Raw genomic sequence first — 24,977 nt, forward strand, 5'->3', positions numbered from 1 at the left:
TCTAAATTAATCATGGTAATTTTATATCTGTTTTTCACAGATAATTCAGGAGTGGACCACTGAATAGTTGCAACCATTGAGACATATAACAAGTAAGATTTGAAAGGTGGCTTCTGAAAAATATTTCCTGGCTTTACAAAAAGAAATGCAAAAGAGCAAACTCCCATCCTCACTTGGCTTCTGTTGAGTGCCAGATACTGGATCTGCCCAAGCCTGTCCGTGAAAACAAAGAGGAGAGACCTGAGAAGTCACCAAGCTAAGGGGAGGAAGGATGGAAAGGGCAAGCCCTGAGTTGATGAATACATCCTCAAAATAGTTAATGAATCTGGAAATTCCCCATCTTCAGACTTCTCATTTGGTCATACAACATTTTCTGTTTAAGTTACTTTTAATTAAATGTTTTGTTACTTGCGACCAAAGTCATCATAAATATAAATGGCTGAATCACATCAGTTACACATCCATTGATTTACAAATTGCCATACTAGTGTCTGTTGTGCTCTGCTGCCTTGGGTTAAACCCCTCTGGGTTCAATTTATGGTCCCCCCAAAAAATAAATAAATAAAGACATTACACAGGAGATTGCTGAGAATAATGTTGGACTCAGTTTTACCAAAGCAGATTGACTAATAAAACACACTGTGCTTAAGCCCCTAAGCTAGTGATTGAGCACTGTTACCACTAAAGTGCCATTATCCACACTGAAGCCCAAGGAATCAGAGCCTCTCCATTTAAGCCCTGAATGTTTATGGGCATGAGTCGATAAAAGTGTCATGACCAAGGTCAGATACATTCATTTTCAAAACAGAGCAAAGAAAAAATATATATATATAAATGGCTGGACACCAGACTCACTTCCAGGAAGAAGAGAGACATTACCCATATTTAGACTCTAACTTAATCCCTTTCTATGCCACCATGATCTTATTCATTATGTTCTTTCCATCTGGAGTGCCTTTCTTCTCTTTCTCTCCTGAATTACTAGTGCAACTTGGGCCCAGATCAATGGATTCAGCCAACCATGGACTGAGAACTCTGAAGTCATTAGCCAGAATAAACTTTTACTCCTCTAAGTTGTTCTTGTCAGATATTTAAGTCATGGCAACTAAAAGCTGATGAATACTGAAATTAAATAACCTGTGGTATAATCTTATATCTTAACTTCATTAGATTCTATGCCATGACCAAAACCAAACTAAACCAACACAAAACAAACAACTCCTTAGGACAAAATGCTACTTATTTATAATGAAATATAGTTTAGAAAATTTTGGCCCAAGACACTTTGTGTACTGTTTTACAAATTTTTTTTTAAAAAGCTTTAATTCAGTAAAATTCAGTTTGAAAAGAGGACAAATATTTTGGTAGCTAAATTCAAAAAGCTTAATGACTAATTGGATATAGATGGAGAAGAAGAAATTATGGCGGTACACAGGCTATATTAGCATTTGCAAAGAAACAGAAGCAGTAAAAGATAAATAGAGGAAGGTACATACACAAAAGATTATGAAGGTTGAGAACACCCAAGATATGCATTTAGCAAGGAGAGTCAATGCATAGTTCTAGTCTAAATACAAAGGCCTGAAAATTAGAAGAACCAAGGATATAAGTATCTAAAAGCTAGCAGGCTTCAGTCCAAAAAGGGCTAATGTTTCAGCCTAAGTCCAAAGATTAAAAATGACCAATGTTCTAGCTCAAGAAGTCAGGCAGGAGGCATTCCCTCTTACTCGGTTTTTTTATTCCATATGAGTTTTTAATTAACTGGATAATTGACATTACAAAATTGATATCTATTCAATGTCAATTGAAATGCTGATTTCATTCACAAATAGCCTCATAGACACAACCAAAAAAAAATGTTTGATGATTTTCTGGGCACCCCAAGGCCCAGTCAAGTTGACACATAAAATTAGCCATCATACAGGATTAGGATTACTTCATTTAACAAATATGCATTCAATGTGTTCAACATCTAGCCTAGGCCTGGAATAGATATTTCTTTGCAACATCCCTATAGCAAGTCAGTTTTCATCTTTCATCGAAGAACTTTAAATTTAATCTTAGAGATTTTATATTCCAACTGAATCATTGATAGAAATAAGAAAAATGAGGTTCAGAGACATCAGGCAACTTCCTTCAAGCAATACAATTTTACTAGTAAAAGTAGAAGTATAGATAAGGCTAGAGACAAGGTCAAGAACAAATAATCTTTCCATTATACTGCACAGTTCTTCCTTTAAGTATTTGATTGTAAATCCCAGTCGCAGAAGTAAAAAGAAATTAATAGAAAGACATGCATATGCAAGCCTTGTGGGTGTTTATCTTGTTACAGATACATACACACAAGCATTTATGAACACAGGGAGAGATAAAAAGCTTTATTATAGCTTATTACAGCTTTCAAGCAATAGTAAAACACATTTTAGACATAAAAGGCAAGATTCTCATAGATAAAAATGTACCCTTTCTAGTTTTTCATCCATTAGAGAGAAATGTAATAAAATACTCAATTTCTATTCCTGAATGAAGCATTTCACAAGTTTAATTTTTCTTGCTAACATCCAAGTAACCCAATGATGTTGATCTAAAAATGAGGGCAAAAGGTATTAAATTCATCAGCATATAAATGACTTTGTAGGATGCAAAGATGGATCACAGCAAAAGACATCCATGATTTCAAATATTATTACTTACTAAGAAAAATAAATAAATAAAATCAAGTTTTTCACACTATCATTTACAGACAATTTGACTGAGCTGTTCTCAATATTATCATTTTCTGCTTCATGATTTTTCCCTAGAGAAACTAAATATAAAATAATGTACAGAACTCAGTATTCTTCAGGATCTTAACACATTTCTTCTCTCATTGTTTCCCTAGACAATCCTAACCAAGGAAAAAAAATGGTATTGATCCACAGTAACTGAACACAAGTGGTAGCAGACCGGAGTGAATTCATTTTGCTTCTATTCCACTGAAAATATGAGACAATCATGAAGAGAAGTCATAGTAGGAACTAAGGCCAGAAAAATGCTTATATACTTTAATTTACATACTTTAATTTTAGTACATGGTTTTAGACTCTCATTTTATGGTATTTATAAAAATATATTACTAATTACAAGCCTGTCTTATAAATTGACCACAGGTCAATTGATTATTCATTCATCTAATTAACAAACATCTGTCTTTAGGCAAACAAGGATCAGATGCAGAATTTGGTATTAGCAGGTATCTTACAAACTGAATTTGCGAATGAGTAATGGGAAAGGAGTGGAAGAGAAATTGTATGAAGGAATTATCATTCCTACTTTAAAGGATAGTGAATCCATCTAATATATTATCTCAATGGCATTCTTATACACCCCTCAAGAATAGCTTATTAGAAAGACCCGTGATGGTTCTTATTTTAGAATCAGAGATTCAGCCTTCCTAGAGTGGAATGGCCCTGGGGTTGAATGTCAGTGTGAACATGAAAATGCATCTTCAACATTTAAACTCCTTGCCCTTTGAGTGACAGATGACAGCAGATACAAGACTGACAGAACTGTTAATGGATTTTGTAACAGGGCTGATTACCTAGAAATACATTTTTAATAATATAATGCTGTTTGGCAGTTACTACAATACATAATAATGATAACTGATTTGTAAAAACTTATATACATCTTATCAGCCTATATAAGAAATTGATATGCAAATAATTATTTGGATACTTTCAATTTTAATATTGTGAATATTTGAAGATAAATGTATTATAAAAACATTTTATTAGTTAATTCATAATGTGTCCATTTCAAATTTGTGATAGATCAGAGAAAGCAAAGGAAAAGTGGCATATTAAGCAAATTGCTAATTTATGGGGTACTGTAAAGTTTATGTTCAACTGACTAGAATAAGAAGATTTTCTGATCACCTCATTTTTATCCATCTGCAAGTAATTAAATGTGTTATGAATTATTCTTATCCATTTACTGGAGCAAACTCCTGTAAGCTCCCTGACAAACACTGGTATGGCTTAGATATAAGGTATTCCCAAAAGCTCCTGCATGACCCATTGCAAGAATTTTCAGAGGTGAAAAGATTATGAGAGGTGTAACCTAATCAGTGGATTAATCCACAGTTATTAATTAACTGGGTGGTAACTGTAGGTAGGTAGGGTGTGCCCGGAGGAAGCAGGTCACTTGGGGGGTGGTGCATGCCTTTAGGGTTTATATTTTGTCCCTGGTGATTGGAGCCCTCTCTCTGCTTCCTGGCTGCCATGTTGTCTGCCACACTCTTCTGCCATCATATTCTGCCAAAATTATGGAGTTAGACAATCCTAGACTGAACCTCTGAAACTGTGAGACAAAAATAAACTTTTCCTCCTCTACATTGTTCTCAGCAGGTCTTTTGGCCGCAGCAATGCAAAACCTGACTAAAACAAACTCCTCACCTAAAAATTATGTAATACATACTTGAAAGATATAAAACTAAATTTTTTATAGAATTCAAATTTAAAACATTCTACCTCTTAATATGAATTAGTAAGATCTGGTGTCATTCCTATTTAGCTCCTATTTGGCAGGGACCAATTATTCCACATGTACTGGATATTACTAGATAAATAAATAACGTTTACTAGTCTTCATCAATAATTTCACCCATTTGAGATCCCAAACTATTTTGAGTTTCTTCATCTACAAAAAAAAACAGACTATCCAAATTACTTACATCAGTAAAATGGTTGTCAAAATATTTCGAAAGTATTAAGGTAAATCTTTAACTCTGCAGAGGCAACTGTTAATTTATTCAGAGCAAGACACTGAAATCTTGATGCTACCACTAGCCAGTGAAACAAAAACCAAACCAAGATCAGAAATCCACCATTTTGCTTCTGAATAAATGATAGGAAAGAAGAATTTAAATGTAAGGCAAAGAAATAAAGATAATTTTTTAAAAACGTGAACATTGACCTAACCAAAAGAATATCTGAATATCTGTGAATATTTGTGATAGAGAATTGAGAAGTCATTTAAAAAATGGCACGAATTGTTATGGCTGAGGCTATGGTCTACATACCCCTTCCCAAATTCATATATTGAAATCTAATCACCAAAGTGATTGTGTTAGGAATGGGGGGGCCTTTGGGAGGTCAGTAGGTCATGAGGGTGGATTTTATGAATGAAATTAATGACTCATACAAGAGGTCCCAGAGAGCTGCATTTCCATTTTGCCAAGTAGAGCACAGCAAGAAGTCACCAACCATGAGGAACAGACCCTCACCAGTCACTGAAGCTGCTGGCACCTCCGTCTTAGACACCCAGCCTCCAGAACTGTGAGCAATAAATTCTGTTGTTTACAAATTACCCAGTCCCAAGGTACTTTGTTATACCATCCTGAATGGACTAGACAGCTACACACCTAAAGAAGGACTAAAATGAAAAGACAGAACAATAACAGATTGGTGAGGCCAGTGAGGATGTGGAACAGACTAAACTCACACGTGCTGCTGGTCCTGTGTGACCTGGTAAAACCACTCTGGAAACTGCTTGACTAAAGCTGATTATTTACAACCCTATGGCTTGGCAATTCTATGTCCAGGTATAAACTCCACAGAAATGCATCCAGATGTTCACCCAAAATATCATGTACTAAAAAGCACACTTCACAATTACCCCAAACTGAACATTCCCCAAATGCCCATTAATCATTGAGTGGATAAACAAATTGCAGAATATTCACACACTGAAATATTATACAACAATGAGAATGAACAATCTATAGCAACATGCAGTAAAATGGATGATTCTTATAAACAAAATGGTGGAGTGAGGTAAGTCAGATACAAGAGTACATCCCTATTAATATATCTATAGCCAATAAAAATATTTTTTAAACCAAGGAGATCTAATCTATGTTAGGAGTCAGAATAGTGATTCCCGTGGAAAGTAGACAATATTTAGAAAGAGTAACAGGGGCCATTTATGGTACACAGGTAATATTCTATTTCTTGACATGTTGATTACAAAGGTGAGTTCAGTTCTTGAAAATTCATCAAGCCTTATAACTATGATCTGTGCATTTTAATAGACTTTATTTTTAGAGTACTTCTAGATTTACAGCATTGAATGGCAGAAAGAGAAATCTCCCATATACCCCCTAAACCCCCATGTGAATAGCCTCCCGCATTATGGACATCCCCCTCAAGAGTAGCACATTTGTTACAATGATGAACATATATTAATACATCATTGTCACATGAAGTCCATTATGTTAGGGCTCACTCTTGATTTTGCATATTCTATGGATCTGAACATGTATAATGATATGTATTCACCATTATAACATCACACAAAACAATTCCACTATCCTAGAAATCTGAGCTCTGCCTAGTCACCCTTTCATCCCCAAAACACTGGCAACTCTTACTGTATCAATAGTTGGGCTTTTTCCAGAGCATCATATAGTTGGAATTATACAGTAATGTAACTTTTTAAGATTGTCTTCTTTCACTTTGTTATATACATTGAAGTTACCTTCATGACTTTTCATGGCTTGGTATGAATAACTTGAACAACTGAATAATATTGCATTGGCTTCATACAGTTTATCCAATTATCTACTGAAGAGCATCTTGGTTGCTTTTATGTTTTGGCAGTTGTGAATAAAAACTACAAACATTCATGTGTAGGTTTTTGTGTTGGCATAAAATTTTCAGCTTTTGGGGGGGTAAATATTAAAGAGCATGATTGCTGAATCATATGATACGAGTGTGTTTAGTTTTATAAGAACTTGCCAAACTGTTTTCCAAAGTGGCTGTAATGGTTTTGCATTCCCACCAGAAATGAATGAGAGTTCCTGTTGCTCCAAATCCTGAGCACCATTTGGTTGGTCTGGGTTCTAGATTTTGGACACTCTAATAGGTGTGTAGTCATAGCTCATTATTTAGTTTCATTTCCTTGATGATTATATGATGGCTTCTTTGCAATCTATACATCTTCTTTGATGAGGTGTGTTTTAGTCAGATTTTTGCCTCTGTGACTAAATGACACTACCGGAATAACTGTAGAGAAGGAAGTGTTTGAGAGCTCACAGTTTCAGAGGTCTCAATCCATAGACAGCTGGCTCCATTCTTCCCATTCTTCACGGCTTTAGTGAGACAGGACAACATAGCAGAAAAGTGTGGCAGAGGAGAGTGACTTCATGGTATTCAGGAAGCAGAGAGAGAGAGTCCACTCCCCAGATACAAATATATACCCAAAGCCATGCCCCAATTCCCACCTCCTCCAGCCACACCCTACCACTCAGTTACCAGTTAGTCCTTACCATGGGATTAAATCACTGATTGGGTTAAGACTCTTACAACCCAATCATTTCTCCTCTGAACCTTCTTATACTGTTTCACACGTTAGCTTTTGGGGAACACCTCACATATAAACCATTACAAGGTATCTGTAAATGTCTTTAGCCCATTTTTAAATTGAATTGTTCCTTTTCTTATGGTTGAATTTTAATAATTCTTTTTATAGTTTGCATAACAATCTTCTATCAAATATGTCTTTTACAAATATTCTCTGACAATCTGTAGCTCTTCTCATTATGCTCTTGAACACTGCACTTTTCAGTGGTTATATTATACATGTATTTTGCATCTAGCTGTTCAGCTTCTTTTATTGTGGTAATTGTATATAATATAAAATTTATCACTTTATCCATTTTTAATGTACAATTTGGTAGCATTAAGTATTTTCGCAAGATTATGCAACCACCACCATGACACATCTCCATAACTTTTTCATCCTGACAAATGAAACTGTATGCCTATTAAACAATTACTCCCCTTCCATCCTTCTTCCCCAGCTCCCCTGTACCCACCATTGTACTCTATTAATTTAATTACTCTAGTTACCTCATATAAGCAGAATCATGCCAATTTCTGTCTTGTATATGACTTTTCAGAAGAATGACTTCAAAGTTTATTCATGGTATGACATATATGTCACAATATTAATCCTTTTTAGATTGAATAATATCTCATTATATGTCATTACTTTAAATGTCATGGAAACTGCCACCATGTCAAAGCCAACAGGTCAAACATTATTGGTCAATAGCTAATAAACTATCTAATACCATAAGCAAACTGACCAAAATCACATGTGAATGATATACATGATCACCTTCATAAAACTATGTAGAGGAAATTGGGATGTTACTTGTACCCCACTCCAATGTCTCCCTTTCTCATCTCTAACTTGTTTAAAATTCTACACAGACTTTTTTTTTGGGGGGGGGGGGGGCTATTAAATACCCAGAGGCACTTAACCACTGAGCCACATCACCAGCCCTTCTTATTTTTTATTTTGAGACAGGGTCTCACTGGGTTGCTTAGGGCCTACCTAAGGCTGGCTTTGAAATTGCTATTTTCCTGCCTTAGCCTCCCAAGTCCCTGGGATTACAGGCATGTGCCACCACATTCTGTTACACAGATTTCTTTTAACCAAAAAAAAATTTAGATATACATGTCAGTAGGGTGTATTTTGACATATTATACCTACACGGAAAATAACTTCCCATTCTTGTGGTTGTACATAACATGAAGATATACTGCTCGTGTATTCATTTGTGAACTATAGGAAAGTTATATTGGATCAATTCCACTGTCTTTTCTATTCCCATACTCCCTCCCTTCCCTTCATTCCCCTTTGTCTAATCCAATGAACTTCTATTAAACCAAATTATTTTTGAAAAAGAATAAATTATTAAAACACAAATATTTCAGGGTGGTTTAAATTTACTGCTTTCCTTCATAGGGTAGACCTTAAAATAAAGGAAATATTCTTTTAATTCTAGTCCATTGTGTGATTTATCAGTAGGACTGATAATCTTGCTCTTGAGAGGAAACAGAATCCTAGGCAGGTTAAGTAAAAGGGACCAGATGAGCAACCTGCATGTCAGGAACTGGGGTTCATCTTTAGAAAAAAAAAAGGTGATTTTCTATTTCATCATGCTTCCTATTGGAAGAGATTAGGATTTATAATTGAATACAAAAAGAAAGAGAATCATAAAGAACAATTCTATCATCTTCTAATTTTGTCCAAAGCTAGCCTAGGCTGTCAATTCAACTGATTTATTTCACTGAAAGTTGTTCTCAGTCATGAAATGACTGATATGAAACACATCAAAACAAAGTTAAATATTTAGACCATACTGAGTTTTCCCAATGAGAAAGAGTTAGAGAGAGAGAGAGAGGGAGGAGGAGGAGAAATGGGGGGCGGTGAGATTTATGGAAAAAAAGAAGCAACTAATCCCTGTGTAACTAGGAAAGAATAAACTAATATGTGGATACGAAATTGCCTAATTGGTTCATTAAGGGAAACCCTCTGTGTCTAGCCACAGTGATTCTAATGTATGGCATCTTTCTTATGATCAAGAGGTCAGGGGAATGCCAGACTGGCATTTGGCAAGCTACTTCAGCTTGGAAAGCATTGTTTTTAGGACTATCTTAGTCATTTAAAAAAGCTCATCATACTGGTCATTAAGAACATTTCTCAGTGTAGATGAAGACTCACTGTCCACTATCCTTCAATTACAAGAATATTCTCATTGAGTTTTCTTTCCCAGTGTAAAATAAATCTAATGTTCTTCATTCTACCTCCTTAAAAAATTAGAATTTTCTTAGAATTTAGCAAGAAGTATCAAGACCTAGAAAGAAACAATTCATCTGAAGGTATTCAGTATCAGTTATGATACATAACTGTCAAGGACACATGCCAATAACCAGCATAAAGATGAAAGTGGTTTTATTGGCTTAGGTGAACGTTGAACTAAAATAACCTAAACTGTTATGTTATTAAAATATGGGAAGGCATAGCAATATTACTTAGATTTTAAAATATTAAACAATATTACTTACATTTTTAAATCATAACCTACCATAGAATTTTAATTGTATATGCTGATTTATATTTACAGAGAATAAAGATAGGAAAAAGTAGAGGAAAACAGATATAAATGTGACAATCATGAAATTAGATAAATTTAAACTATTTCTAGAGAAAATATGGAACACAGGTGCTTAAAATAATTATCAATAACTATCATGAGAAATATTCATATACCACTTAGTTGACTATATTTCAGAGGAAACTTCATTTTTAACAGCTTTATTGATGCATAATTTACATTGCATATAGCTCACCTGTTAAAGACAGAATTGAATAGATTTTAGTATTTTAATATATTTACACAATTGTGCAATCATCACCATTATCTAATTTTAGAACATTTTTATCACTCGGTAAAGAAATACCATATCCTTTAGCAGTCGCTCCCTATCCCTTTATTTATACCTCCTCCCATCTCTAGGCAACCACTAACCTACTTTCTATCTTTATAGATCATCTTATTCTGAACATTTCATATAAATGGAATTATGCTATATATCATCTTTCATGACCGGTTTTTCCTTATCATGAGGTTCACCTACAGTTTTCATTTTTTTTAAGTGCTTGGGGATTGAACTCAGGGGCTCTTGACCACTGAGTCACATCCCTGGCCCTATTTTGTATTTTACTTAGAGATAGGGTCTCACCAAGTTGCTTAGCTCCTCACTTTTGCTGAGGCTGGCTTTGAACTTGTGGTCCTCCTACCTCAGCTTCCCAAGCTGCTGGGATTACAGGCATGTGCCATTGCATCTGGTCATCTATGTTATGGCATATAACAATACTTCATTTTTTTCATTGTGGAATAATATTCCTCTAAGTGGCTACATCCCATTTTATTTTTCATCATCAGTTGATAAGCACTTGGGATGTTTCCACTTTTTGGCTATTACAAATAATATTGTTATAAAAATGTATGTATTAGTTTTTACATGAACATAAGTTTTACATATCATGGGTAGTTATCATGTGATGCAAATCACATGATAACTCTATACTTAATCTATTGAGAAGCTATTAAACTGTTTTGTAAAGTGGCTGCAACTTTCATAATCCCAGGAGCAATATATAAGATTTTCAGTTTCTCACATCTTCACTAAAAATTGCGTTTGTCTTTTTGATTACAGCCATTCATTTGGCTGAAGTGCTATTTAACCATGGTTTTGATTTGCATTTCCCTAATGACTAATGATGATAAGCAGCTTTTCTTGTGCTTAGTCACCATTTCTATGTTTCTTTGAAGAAGTGCCTACTAGGATCTTTTGCCAAATTCTTAGTTCGATATCTTGTCTTACTGTTGAGTTGTAAGAGTTCTTCATATGTTCTAGATTCAAGTTCGTTATCAGATATATAATGAGTAAATATTTTCTCCCACTCTGTGGGTTATCTCCCCCCACCTCTAGCACTAAAGATCAAACCCAGGAGTACTCTACCACTGAGCTATATCCCCAGCCCTTTTTATAATTTTATTGGTTATTATTGATTATTTTCTGAGAGAGAGAGGGAGAAGTCCTCACTAAATTGCTAAGGCTAGTATTAAACTTGTGATCCTCCTTCAACAGAATCCCAAATCGTTAGGATTACAGGCTGTGGGTTATCTTTTCTACTTTCTTCATGGTGTTCTTTAAAGCATAAAGCCTTTTAATTATGATGAAGTTGCATTTGCCAATCTCCTATGCTATCAATGTCATTCCTAATAAATCATTGCCTAACCCATGATCACAGATTCACTCCTATGTTAGTTTTAGATCTTAGATATAGATGTGCAATCCACTTTCATTTCATTTTTGAGTGTAATATTAGGTAGGAGTTCAAATCTATCTTTTTTTCATATGGATATCTAATGGTACCAGAACTATTTATTGAAAAGATTATTCTTTTCCCCATTGAATCAATTTGGCCTGTTGGTCAAAAAATTAATTGAACAAAATTGTTAGGGTTTACTTTAAGACTCTTCATTCTATTCCTCTCATCTATAATTTTATCCTTTTGTAAGATAACAAACTGACTTGAACACTATGACTTTTTAGCGGGAAGCACAGGTCTCCCATGTTCATACTTCTTTTTTAACATTGTCTTGGCTAGTCTGGTCCCCTTGTGTTTCCATGTGAGGTTTAGGATCAGTTTGTCAATTTATCAAAGTAAAGCCAGCTGGAGTTTTGACATGGATTGTGTTGAATCTGTAATTGGTTAACTCTAATACTTTTTATTAGCTATAAACGATGATGATTATGATTAATTATTCAAAATGGCTATATATCAAATTTGATGAAAAGTTAAAGATACTATTGTACTTTATAAGCAGTTAGTTGATAGCAATAACATAGATCAATAACAACTAATTGTGAAACACAGTAGGGATAAAAGGAAGTAATCAAGGATCTTAAAAATGTATTTATACATATTACAGACAACTACAAGGCATTAATAAAAACATTTTTTGAAATGTTTTTATCTGTGGACATGATAGCTAGGTCCTTCAAAAGTATTAAAGATATAAAAATTATATTGGCTCCAAAATGTGAAACTGTAAAACTAAAATTCACATACATTCAATTTAACATCTACAAAATATAATTTTATATCAACTAATTACGGCTTAATAACTCTTGAAATAGTTGTATATTAACATAGTAAAGTTAACCCACATGACTACAAGAGTTTACTCATAACCATCTAGAGTTACAAAATTAATTTTTAAAATGTCATGGCAAGATCCTATTTAGTATTTATAATGATTTTAAAATATGTTAAAAATTGATGAAAGCAACTGTAAAGGAATCATGTAAATTTGAACTCTGTAGAATAAAATAGTCTTTTCTGTTCCTTTGAATTGTGAACAAGTCACGAGCTAACTTTGTTGTAGTCTTGCTCTACAAGAAGGAAATCAAGTAATGTAATCATACAATAATATATCATACAATAATCTAAGAAATACTACTTCTCCCTTTAACCTAGTTTCAAAAGCATTTTCCCTTGACTTTGAAGATGAATAAATATACTTATTAAAGTACCAGATCAGGCCAACCACTTTCAGTAATGGGTTTTTATTAATTATCATTTAGAGCCTATTAAAATAATTTTTAAATTCTATTTAGAAAGAAATTGTCTATGGTGTAAATCCTCTAATTTATCTTTTATTTACTAAATGATTGTGTATTGGTTGCTCAAGGGATCTGTAGTTATGTTTAGCCTTTGATTATCCGTGTTGGTATGAACAATAACTTTAAAGATATTCCCACAGCAAAACATGTATCATGAATTGAGAAGCTTGAAAGTAACTTTCCTGTAACCCTCTTAGTTACTCTATAAATATTTAAATAGCAGAATGGTCATTTTCTCCAGTGAAGGTATTTGTATGAAAACAGCAATTATTATTTATTATATTTTTCAGGCAATGCCATGTTCGTTGTGTAAGCAAGATTTACAGAAGGTAATTTTTAAAAATTTTGCCTAGCAGCAGCCAAATGCAAAATGTTACCCGTAGTCCTTAGTTCTAAGACAGAAAATACTGGCAAAGAGATTGTGACTATTTTCTTTTCAAATTGGTTGGTATTTCCTAGCTTCAGATATACGGGAAAGTTGAAACTGACTGGTGAGAATAAATTATTTTATGCTCTTTGTCCAATAAATTGTGCAGGAGCTCTCTGACACATTCATATTTGAACTATAATGTTGATGTGCAAATTGAATAATGAAAATTCAAGCTAAAATTATACTTGTAAATCTAGCATATCCCTACTGCTATTTTGTGATGTATATAGTTTGTTTGGGAAATGTTTGATTCACAGTTATGTGAAAGGTTTTGCCTAAAGAAACTAACAAATTTTTATCCTCTCAGTAGTCTAATAATGGTGATTTTTCAAAATCAAACTTCATATATGAGACAGTCAATAATAACTGCTACTATGAATATCCAAATCATGACAACTTTTCAAACTATTCACCATTTAAAAATAGAACACCTGAAAATTTTATTGACTATTTCAAATTACTTTCTTATGCAAGAGAATAAATAAACATTTATCAGTGTGCAGCTTTCTTTTGGTATATTATAGAATTAATTATTCTATCTAAGAAGTATATTTTGCATTAAAATCAAGACAATAATGATCCTTAGCTTTAGTAGTCAGTGATTATTTCTCCTGTAATCTTAATCTGTTGCCATCTGACCACTTTCATAGTCCTATGAGCAATGGATTTAGGGATGAATGCACCTACCTTAAAGTCATGAAAGTTGAATGAGGTCACATTATAAACAAGGATTCTTGATTCTAGTAGATGTAACTTAAAAAATCACCTGAATCTTTTCTCTTTACTACTTTTTTTCTATGTAGCCATAGCAATCACAGTTGTTCTCACTGTCATCATCTCACTGGGCTAATCTCCTTACCCCTTGAGCCTCACTACAAGGTATCATACATGTTCCAGAACAATTTAAGGTACCATTGGGAATAAGAGCCTGACTTGAAGGTGCCTTCAGATCTATATATTAAAAAAGTAATAGAGGCCTCTGAGAACAATGGATAAGTCAGAGTTTTAGAGGCAGGCAAAAGTAGAGGAAAACCTAGATATTCTCAAATGTACCAGTTTTGTGCCACTTCTGTACGAAAGTACTTTTGTGTCCCATTGTTCTTCCAAAGAATCTACCTGTCTTAGTTTGGTTGTGCTGCTATAACAAAACTCTGTAGACTTGGCATCTTAGATAACCAGAATTTATTTCTCACAGTTCTGGTTCTTTCCAGATAGAGGCACTGATAGATTCACTGGTAAAAGCCCACTTTCCACTTCCCAAGTCCTCATGGAAGCTCTCTTGGTGTCTTTTATGAGGACATTTATCCTACTCATGAAGTTTCTGTCCTTATGACTAAACACCTCCTCAAATCCCCACCTCTTTCTACCATCACATTTGGAGTTAAGTTTCAACATATGAATTTGGAAAGATATAAAAACCTAAACTTGAGAAGTTCAAATTTTACTAAATATTTTGTAGAAAAGATAGAGGAAAAGATTTTAATTGCATACCCCACCAAAAAACTTTAAAGGTTCCCATTAAATATTTCTTTCCTATTCTAAATCATTACCAGTTTTTTTCCTTATTTTCACTTACTTACAAACCTCCTGATTCTTTTCTCTCCCCAACTTTCCCAGAACCTTCAAATATTCCTCCCCTTTAGATTGCCGAAAATTTCAGATCTGCAATAGGACCTCCTCCAAACTATACCCCAAACGTCGTCAGATTCAGAAAAATAAAAGTCTTCTAATTTACATCACCCACCTGCACTAGGAGGCCGTGAGAAATTATGGAACTTTTAAAATAAGCTTGACTCTCCAAAATCATTGTTCTTGAATATTGTATGGACCAGCACCACTCCCTATATACACCATGACTTTCTCCACTGTAACACTGGCTACTTCTACCTCAGTCTGACTCTGACCCTCACTTCAAATCCTGAACCTCAGGTCTGATTTGACTAAAACCCAGGATGGATTTTTCTTCCAAAGAAATGTGAGTATTTTACAACTAATCACATTCAAACCTCTCAAGTAAGTCTATGAAGTGAATGTTATCTTCCACAACTGCCTCTTGGCTTTTCCTTTGTCATGAAAACAGGATTTTTGGCAAGGTGATTGTGTCTCTTGGTGGGAAACAGACAGTGTGCTCATAAAGTAGTCAGGATGGTACTGCTGAACTACTGAGGACAGATAGCTACCATTATTCAGTACTGACCTTCATCTCACAACTCACTGGTTTAATGTGACAAAGAAAGTATGCCATATCAAACTTTAATTCATGGAATTTTATGCAGTGCTCAATAACTTCTCCACCTGCCTGATATTCTTTCATCTTCATAGCAATCCTGAGAAGGAAATACTGTTTATGAGGAACGGAGACTCATAGATATGGAGAAACCTACCCCAAAGTCTGCTGACAATGGTAGATGCCATACCTAAGCATTTATCATCTCCCTTCAACATACTTTATGCACTCAGAACAATACCACGACTATAAACACACACACACACACACACACACCCCTCATATGCATATGGCTACCTATGTGGATATGTATATGTGACTGTGCATCTCAAAGAATTGAAAGAAACTGGCTTACAAGGCTGAATTATTCAATGCAGAGACTAACATGCGAACAATAGTTGGTTCATCAAAATAATGTTTAAAAATCTCAGGTATAGTGAATTGATTCAGACATTCATAATCAGAAAATTAAGAATCTAATTTCATCATTTGAAACGCACAATTTTCATCTCTAAACTAGGAACATTTATTATGGGATTTCATGTCACTTTAAAAATATAATTTTATTTTATTTTGATTTGTATGTGGGTGGGTATTGGGGTCATAGGCAAAGAGATTCACCTTAAGGATAATTCAAGGACCTCTCACTGAGAGCAATGAAAGAGAGCAGGGAAAGTTCAGCTATCCGGAAATCTTCAACATTCAGGCAAGTGTTTGAGTTAATTGCATGAGGTGAGGTTTAGAAAATAATTTTCTGGCTAATCTCTTCTTTGAAAGAACAGAGCAACATGAAGCAATTTGATCACAATCATTACAAGAAACTAACAAGAGATACTTATATAAGTTCCCTTCTTCTCAAAGTCTCACCTTTAATGCTTGCTATTCACATCACCATTTTGGATTCCAGAGTATCAAAGCCAAGCACTTTTCATGTGCACTCATGAATAAATGGCAAACATGCTGCAGTGAGTTTGTTTTCCCTTACATGGGGATCTCTGTGGGGTGTACCTGGTGGGAGTTACGTTATGCATAGACAATTGTGTTCAGTTCATCAGCTGATTATAGATATCCTCCCACGAAAACGTCCATCCCTGATATACCCAACTCTAGGGCACAATGAAAGATTCATGAAGACGATGATACCATACACAGAGGTGTGAACTGTGAAATATCCAGAAGATGAGATTGTTTTAATTCCTTGCTTAATCACAGTGTGATCTACACAGCAGAGCAAGGCAAGCTGCATGCATGATCAAAAGCATATCTTTATGAACCATGGTACCTCATACTTGACTTATCTCTACAAATATGCAGAGTAATACCTCACCCAGGTAGGACACCAATGAGAGGCAGAAGACAGTCAAGCACCTGAATAGCTAGTACACATCACTCCTAAAGCTGATAGCCAAAAATCTACTTTTTATCCTGTGAAAGTTTGTGTTTGGTTTGGTTTTGTTTGCAGAGGATGGAACCCAGAGTGTTGCACATGTGAAGCAAGTACTCTACCACTGTGCTACCTCCCCAGATTAATTCTGTGAAAACTGTTTTGGGTCCTCACTTAGAATCTTTTTACTCTCATTTTGCATACAGTTCTAAGAACAATTGGTATAGCATAGGATTGATCTGAATCAAAACCACAAGCACTCCCATATATTTGTTGGCAAGGGATTTAATCTTTCAGAATCTTCTTTTTTTCACCTGTAAAGTGAGTACAAAATAGTTAGATTTCATACTTAGGGTAGATATAAGAACCAATCAGCACATCTATGTAAAGTATAAACACAAAGCAAGAATGCTAAAGTTTTAACACATATTTTTTTCTTAGAACCACATTTCTAGCCAACTACTTTATCTGGGGCTCAATCTGAGGAAGACCAATGCTTTTAAATGCGAAAGACAAGCTGGTTGTACTGAAATGATTGACAAATTGTCCATTGGTCTCCACATCAGAGGCTTTCAAGGGGATTCTTAAGGGTAACTTCAATTTATATGGTTGTCTTTTATTGCAAGCATTAATGCCTCCCTAAACATTCAAAATGCATAGCAAACTGAACCTAACTAGCATAGGGTAAATGGCACTTTCTAATCTCATTGTACTGGTTATAACAAAGCACAATAATTAGATCTTAATGATAAATTGAGTCATCAAGAAAGGTTTAAGTGCACGTTCCCTAATGCACCAACGAAGGAGGTAAAATAACACAAATGTTTAGAAATATAAAGACCAAAAAATTTTAAATAATGCTTTTTCAAAAATAAGCATGAACAATCAAAATAATGCAATTATACATTCAGAATTAAATATCCCTGGATCACACTGAAAAATAAGACCACATTAGAAGATAGGACCACTATCTTCCCATTTGCAGAAAAAAAAAAAAAGGATTAATACTCTTTCTTCAAGCCTTGGACTCAAGACTACCAAAGTAAATCTTTCAGGTGAAAAGAGTGGGCTACCTAACACTGGCCTTTTCAGGACCTTGTTTGCTGTTGTTTTATCTTTTCTTATTGATTTGTAAGTGTTCCTTACATATTAAGAATATATGTCTTCACTTCTGAATTATGAATAGACTCACAGAGTTTACCCTTTGTTTTATTAATTTTTATTAACCAAATAAAGTTCTTAAATTTCAGTATAAAGAAATGTGACAAACTTTTCTATGATCTCTGGGTTGCTGTCATATGAAGAAAGTTTGCTTCTAATCCAAGATGATTAAAATATCATCCTTCTGTTCATTTTGTGGTATTTAAGTCATTAATTCAATTGCAATATATGTCTGTGCATTATTCAAAGTAAATACATTTCTAATAAATTTTTTTTTTGCAGTGCTGGTATTGAACCCAAGGCCTTGTGCATGCAAGGCAAGCCCTCTACCAACTGAGCTACATCCCCAGCCCCTTAAAAAACACCTTTTTGAAAATAAAATTCTTAAGCTTGCAATCCATATATATAAAGACACAGATTTTTTTCACACTATATGTTTGTATAAGAAATGTAATAAGATTTTTATGCTCTGATAAATGACTGAATATCCAAATCTACTTACATAAGTAAACGTTCAGGGTTGTGATGAGAAGGAAAGGAGAACCAATACAGATGCCTACAAAGGGCCAAGCACTGTCCAAGGACGCTAGATATGGCATTCCACAGAGCTGAGTTTCAGAGAAGATAATAACTTATGTCTAAAGTCACATGAATGAAAATGTAGAGCAACTAGTTAAAAACCAGGTTCACGTGACTTCAAAACACAGGCTCTTTCTTCACAGAGACATGATATTCTAACCATATGTCTAAGGGATGTATGATTCTATTTTTTCTAAATGCTAACTAAGTAGTCCATTTAATGCCTTGGATAACAGTTAATATCATCATGTATTTCAGTACAGAAACTTAGGCAAAATTGTAATACGAATGGCTCTCTATTCCTGAAGTCTAGAAAATGTATCATCCTGTTTTTTCTGCCCTAGTTTTATGAATTTCTAGACTGGAATTTAATAATGAAGTGATCATGAAAGTCCACAAAACTTCTAGACAGAGGGGGATTTTGTCCTTTTACGTGTACCTCCCAGTCTTCATATACTCATTCAGAATGATTAAGGATTAGAATACAAAATGCTTTGTGAAATAATATAATCAAAGAATAAAGTCAGAGCCGGGCACAATGGCACACACCTGCAATCCCAGCAGCTCAGAGGCTGAGACAGGAGGATCACGACTTCAAAGCTAGCCTAAGCAAAAGCAAAGTGCTAAGCAACTCAGTGAGACCCTGTTTCTAAATAAAATACAAAATAGGGCTGGGGATGTAGCTCAGGGGTCAAGTACCTGTAGCAAAAAAAAAAAAAAAAAAAAAAATGAAGTCAGGATTTTTTTGTTTTTGTTTGGTTTTGGTTTTGGTTTTGGTTCCAGGGATTGAATCCAGTAGTAACCAGTGAGCCACATCCCCAGACCTTTTTTAGATTTTGTTTAGAGACATGATCTCATTGAGTTGCTTTAGGATCTCACTAAAGTTGCTGAGGCTGGCTTTGAACTAGCCATCCTCCTGCCTAAGGCTCCCAAGCCACTGAGATTACAGGTGTGAATCTCTGCACCCAGCATAGAGTCAGTTCTGTCCATTACTCTCAATTATAGGCCAACATAAATATTTATGTTAATGTTATGCATGTGAATTTTTCTGTTACTCTCATATCAATACAAAAAGCTTATAAGCACTTTTGAGCTTAAAAAACATGACCACTTTTTTTGTGTAAATACTAGCTGATATTTGCAATCACCAGGTAAATGAAAAGCAGAGCAGATACTATTTCTCCTGATTTTACAGGAATGATAAAGTTATATTCCTTTTCCCAATGAGTGAGGAAATGAGTGAGCAAGCAAATAAGCAGGAGCTTATTTGTCTGGCTTCTGCAATCCTTGATTCACTTTCCAAACAAGAGAAAAGAAAAGAAGAACCCAATTTCAATTTTAAAATGCAATGGAAGTCTAATAAAAATAGTTGTAAAACAATTTAGTCCATTAGCATCTGATTTTAGATTTACTCTGTTATGAAAAGAAATAATGTAATCCCTGGCTGCAGAAATATTTGAGCTGAGAGTTGAGAGGAAAATTATCTGTCCTTGAAGCCTAAAAATAATAATAATTGTTATTATTATCATAAGTAATAATAACAAAGAATTATTATGTAATAATTATTATTATACAGGATGGAGAGTCTTCTGGATTCCATTCTAAGTCAATAACTAAAATTCATAAAGGATGTACACTACTCTTATATCTTCTTGAAGAAAGGTCATTTCCATGTTAAGTGCATACTGTGTGCAGGGCATTCTGAAGGATACTAAAGAAATAGGTTGTAAGTTGGATGACTATGAAAACCAGTATTCATCATGGGTGTCTCTGAGGATGTATAGACAAGGGAATTCTTTTGGCATCTCTATTTCCAAATTTCTATGCAATTAGCATCTGCTCATTTGGAATGAATACATAAAAATGAAATGTATGGAAAATAGATATAGTAAATGCTGTCTTATTATTTACGGGAATAAGTTCCCCATGTTTATTGCAATCCTGCCATGCTGAAAGAGATTCTGCATGGAAAATCCGCATTGACTGAACACGTACTATGTGCCAGGCAGTTTCATAGATGCTAAGAAACATAACATTCCTCACCACAGCTCTGAAAAGAATATATTAATGTTCTCACTCTATTGATTTGGAAACAAACTCCTAGTGAGGTCATGTAAATTGGTTTTGGTCAGGCATCAGGGTTGCAGACCCCACCTATGGTATTCTTTTCACGTTGCCATGATAACTTTCTTTTTAATCCTGCAGATAATAGACTTTTCCTTTGCTGAGAATGCCAGTCAAAGGACTGACTAAAATGGAAAGTATGTGAAGTCCCTAACAGTTCCATGTTTACTTTTATTTGTGAACCCTAATATAGCAATATGAATTCCTGCTCTATTATCTCTAGCACCAGTAAACTACTGCATAATATCCAATCAGTATATTTGTTGACTAAGGTTTTCCTTTTTTTCTCATTGGATAAAACAGAAAAAAAATTTTCAAACACTTGTTTTAAACAAATAGAGTTCAAATAATTGCCTATGCTCCATAATTGAGATTGACTACATACCTAATCATACCCAAAAATTTTAGTTTGCACATTCCAGGTTAGAAAGAAAACAAATCAAGTGGAACCTATAGGATTGCACTCAGTGAAAGAAAAATCGAAGAGGAATGGATTTTCCTTTTTTGAAAAAGCCAACTTTTAGTCAGGAATGTTGGTGATGAAGAAGACCTTTAAGGTTTTAAAGTTTCCAATATCTGCAAAAAAACCTCATATTTACATGAAATATAGCTCAAGTGATATTTATTAGAAATAGAGATGACTTCTAGCTATCAGGAAAATTTTATTCTTGGAAAGATTTAGTAACTGGAATTAGAGGGACATCTGGGCCACCAATGAGGAGCTGTTTCTTGATCTTAGTGCTGGTTACCAGGTGACATTGAGTTTGAATATTATAGTTCAACACAGTTTCTAAGCAATGACTTCTAACAATAAAGACACTGAACACCATAACACCATGACTCCATGAATGTTTTTTAAATGGAGGTTTTATATCTTTGTTCCACAGATTAAAGCAAGAGAGAGAAGGACATGAGAAGAGCTTAGTATAATTGGTACTCATATTTTTTTTTTTTTTTTTTAAAGAGAGAGTGAGAGAGATAGAGGTAGAGAGAGAGAGAATTTTTTAATATTTATTTTTTAGTATTTGGCGGACACAACATCTTTGTTTGTATGTGGTGCTGAGGATCGAACCCGGGCCGCACGCATGCCAGGCAAGCGCGCTACCGCTTGAGCCACATCCCCAGCCCCGGTACTCATATTTTTTGTAAAAGAAAAATACTAAGACTATTTCCTTTTGTTTTTTTAGAAACTGGTGTTTATATTCTGTAACCTTATTTCCATTTTGATTATTAATAACTGTCTGCAGAACAGCTCAAGACCACTCAGTAGTTGTTCCTACCCATTCAGTGGCCTGAGCAGAGGGAGCTACAGACCAGTCTTCAGTGGCTGGCTAAGCCCTCTAGTAGGGAACCACTGGCTAGGCACAGAGGACACCTGCACACCAAGTCCCTCTTAGCCTCAGCATTCCATAATCAGTCTCCAACCTCAGGTTGAGTAGCAGTGAACTCAGGAGCAAGAACAGTCCATCCACCCTGAAATTCGTCCCTGGTCACAGCTTTTTCAGCAGCAGCCTGTGCTTCTTTTTCAATCTCTTCAGGATCTCTGTAGAAGCAGAGATCAGGCATGACATCCCATGGGTGTTCATGGGAAATGGTGCCATGCACGCGCAGAACTTCTCGGGCCAGCATCCACCACATCAGACCCACAGAATGAGCTCCCTTGTTGTTGCACGGAAAGGCAGTGTCCACATAGCTCAGAGGACTGAGTCTGTGTTACACAGAGCAAAGGTAGGTAGGTTGACATAAAATGCTTCTGTAAGAGGATGGTGGTTAGCCCTGGGATCAGTAACCACCCAAAGGCGTGGCTCCCAGAAGGCTGCCTAGATCTGGTTAGCAAACGTTCCAGGAGTAAAGCAGCCAGCAATAGGAGTGGCTCCGATGGCAGCAACGAACTTCAGCACAGCCCGCTGGCCAGTATTCCTGGAGGATATGACACTGACATCAGCAGGGTTTTCAGCAGCAATAATGGCACAAACTGACCGCAGAAGCTTCTCCCAAGTCCTCTTCAGATTTATGATCTGCCATCGCTTTTCCTTTATATATATATATAATTCCATCTGGAAATCAAGAGTTGGGCCACCTAAGTGGGTTCCTGCTGCAAGGAATTTGAGGACATAATCCTCCTTCATTTGCAGGACATCAAGGGCTCTTGACATTGTGACAATTTCCCTTTAAAGTTACGAGGGGAATTAAGAGCAACACCATATGGGCCCCTCCCTGGGTAAAGCGGAAAGGACTAAGAATGTTTCTTAAAATCACTTAACAAAGTAAAAAAAAAAAAAATGTCCCTCTTAGCCCCAACATCCCATAACCATTTGATGTGGGATAAGAAGGAGTGATCATACACAACAGACCCCTGATCAATGACCTTTTCTCCTACACAAGTTCATGCAGGTACACAGACACACACACCAGCTGACCCATGCCTGAAAATCAATCTTTGTCCTATAGAGTCACTTTTGAGTAGGGCTCAGGCAATGATATTCCTAAAGGTTAGCTGTGTGGCAGTTTTCATTAATATCATTGTTGATAAGCCAAAAATGGTTTGTAAGATTAAAATTATTATTTTTTTGTTTGTATTTTGCTGTTGTTGTTTTGGTACTAGGGATAGAACCCAGAGTACTTTAACACTGAGTTACATCCACAGATAAAATATTAAGTTTTTATTAATATACATTTATTAAATTTTTATTTATTTATTTTTAATTTTGAGACAGGGTGTCATTAGTGTGCTTATGCTCTCACTAAGTCTCTGGTTGGCCTCAAACTTGAGATCCTTCTGCATTGCCTCCCAAGTTTCTGGGATTACAGGTATATGCCACCATGACCAGTTCATTATTTTTAAAGTTGATCATTTTAACCCCAAATTCTATTTAAAATCTATTAGAAAGTAGTGAAAAATTACCCCACTTAACTTCAACAGAACCTAGATAGTTTTCAAACTTTAAAATTCATAGCATATCTGGAATATTTGCTGAAAATGTAGACTTTTAAGCTTTACACAGAAACCTAATTCAGTGGATTTGCAGGGACAGCCTCCAAGAATATGTTTTTCACAAGCATACCAGGTCATCTTGAAGCAGATTGTCAGCATACCACACCTTGAGAAACACTGCCCTTATTAAAACTTCAGAAATTAACAAGTTCCAGGCAAGTCCTGTGTGGGACTCAAAAGTTCACCATTCAAGTGTGCCCAGACCCAAACCATCATATGCTTTTCACCATGAAACTACAGCAATGACTCAAGCCAGGATACGGTAAAGCAAGGGGAAGGCAGGTGAGTTCACCACGTTCTCTTGGTGACTTTAACATGCTGTAACCTGGCTGAAGGTTAATACATTTGTAAACTTTCTTCCAGTACTTTCACAAATTTTATTTTGGGAAACACAAAGGTTTATGTGATGGGTACAATTTAGTAAACTGTTATGATACCCTGACCCATGGTTGGCTAAGATCTAACATAGGCTTTGTCTGATTAGCAGGCAAACACCCAATTCTGAAGAAAATCTCATCCATGGCAATTGTGACTCAACCTTTCACAACAAATATATACATATTACATCTGGACTCTTACAGACTGTCAGTTACAGGGTAGCTTACTAATTTTTCCAAAACCTAGAACCTCATTATGCCAAAATATGCGGCTACATGTTTATCTTCTTTCTTAGGCAATCTTCCTCTGCATTATCATCTAGATCATTTACGTGCTTGGGTTGACTGGAGCCAAAGAAAATTCAATTGCAACCCAGAAACAACAGAAATGTGTCATCCTGGAATGGCTATATGGCCTGCTTGTCCAACTAAGGCACCTGCTTCTCATGAGTAATGCCAGATGTTTCATGGACAGATACAAGCCCCTATTACACATCTGCTTTATGCAATTGTGCAATGATATCACAAGGGAGTTCTCTTTATCTGACCCTGGGTTAGCCATTAGCTGTAACCTAATGTTTCAAGACACCAGACCTTGAACTCATTACCCTTGAATCCTTTCCTGCACTCTCTCAGAAAACACATCCATAGAGAGACAAAAAATAATAA

The 24,977-nt window shown here is 35.2% G+C and overlaps 1 pseudogene; it reads right to left on the reverse strand.

Moving 5' to 3' along the window:
* Nucleotides 1–22,136: 22,136 nt before the first annotated feature.
* On the reverse strand, nucleotides 22,137–23,092 carry LOC107145585 (annotated as a pseudogene).
* Nucleotides 23,093–24,977: the final 1,885 nt, after the last annotated feature.

Source organism: Marmota marmota, unplaced genomic scaffold (genome assembly GCF_001458135.2).
Source record: "Marmota marmota marmota unplaced genomic scaffold, marMar, whole genome shotgun sequence".
NCBI classification, from domain to species: Eukaryota; Metazoa; Chordata; class Mammalia; order Rodentia; family Sciuridae; genus Marmota; species Marmota marmota.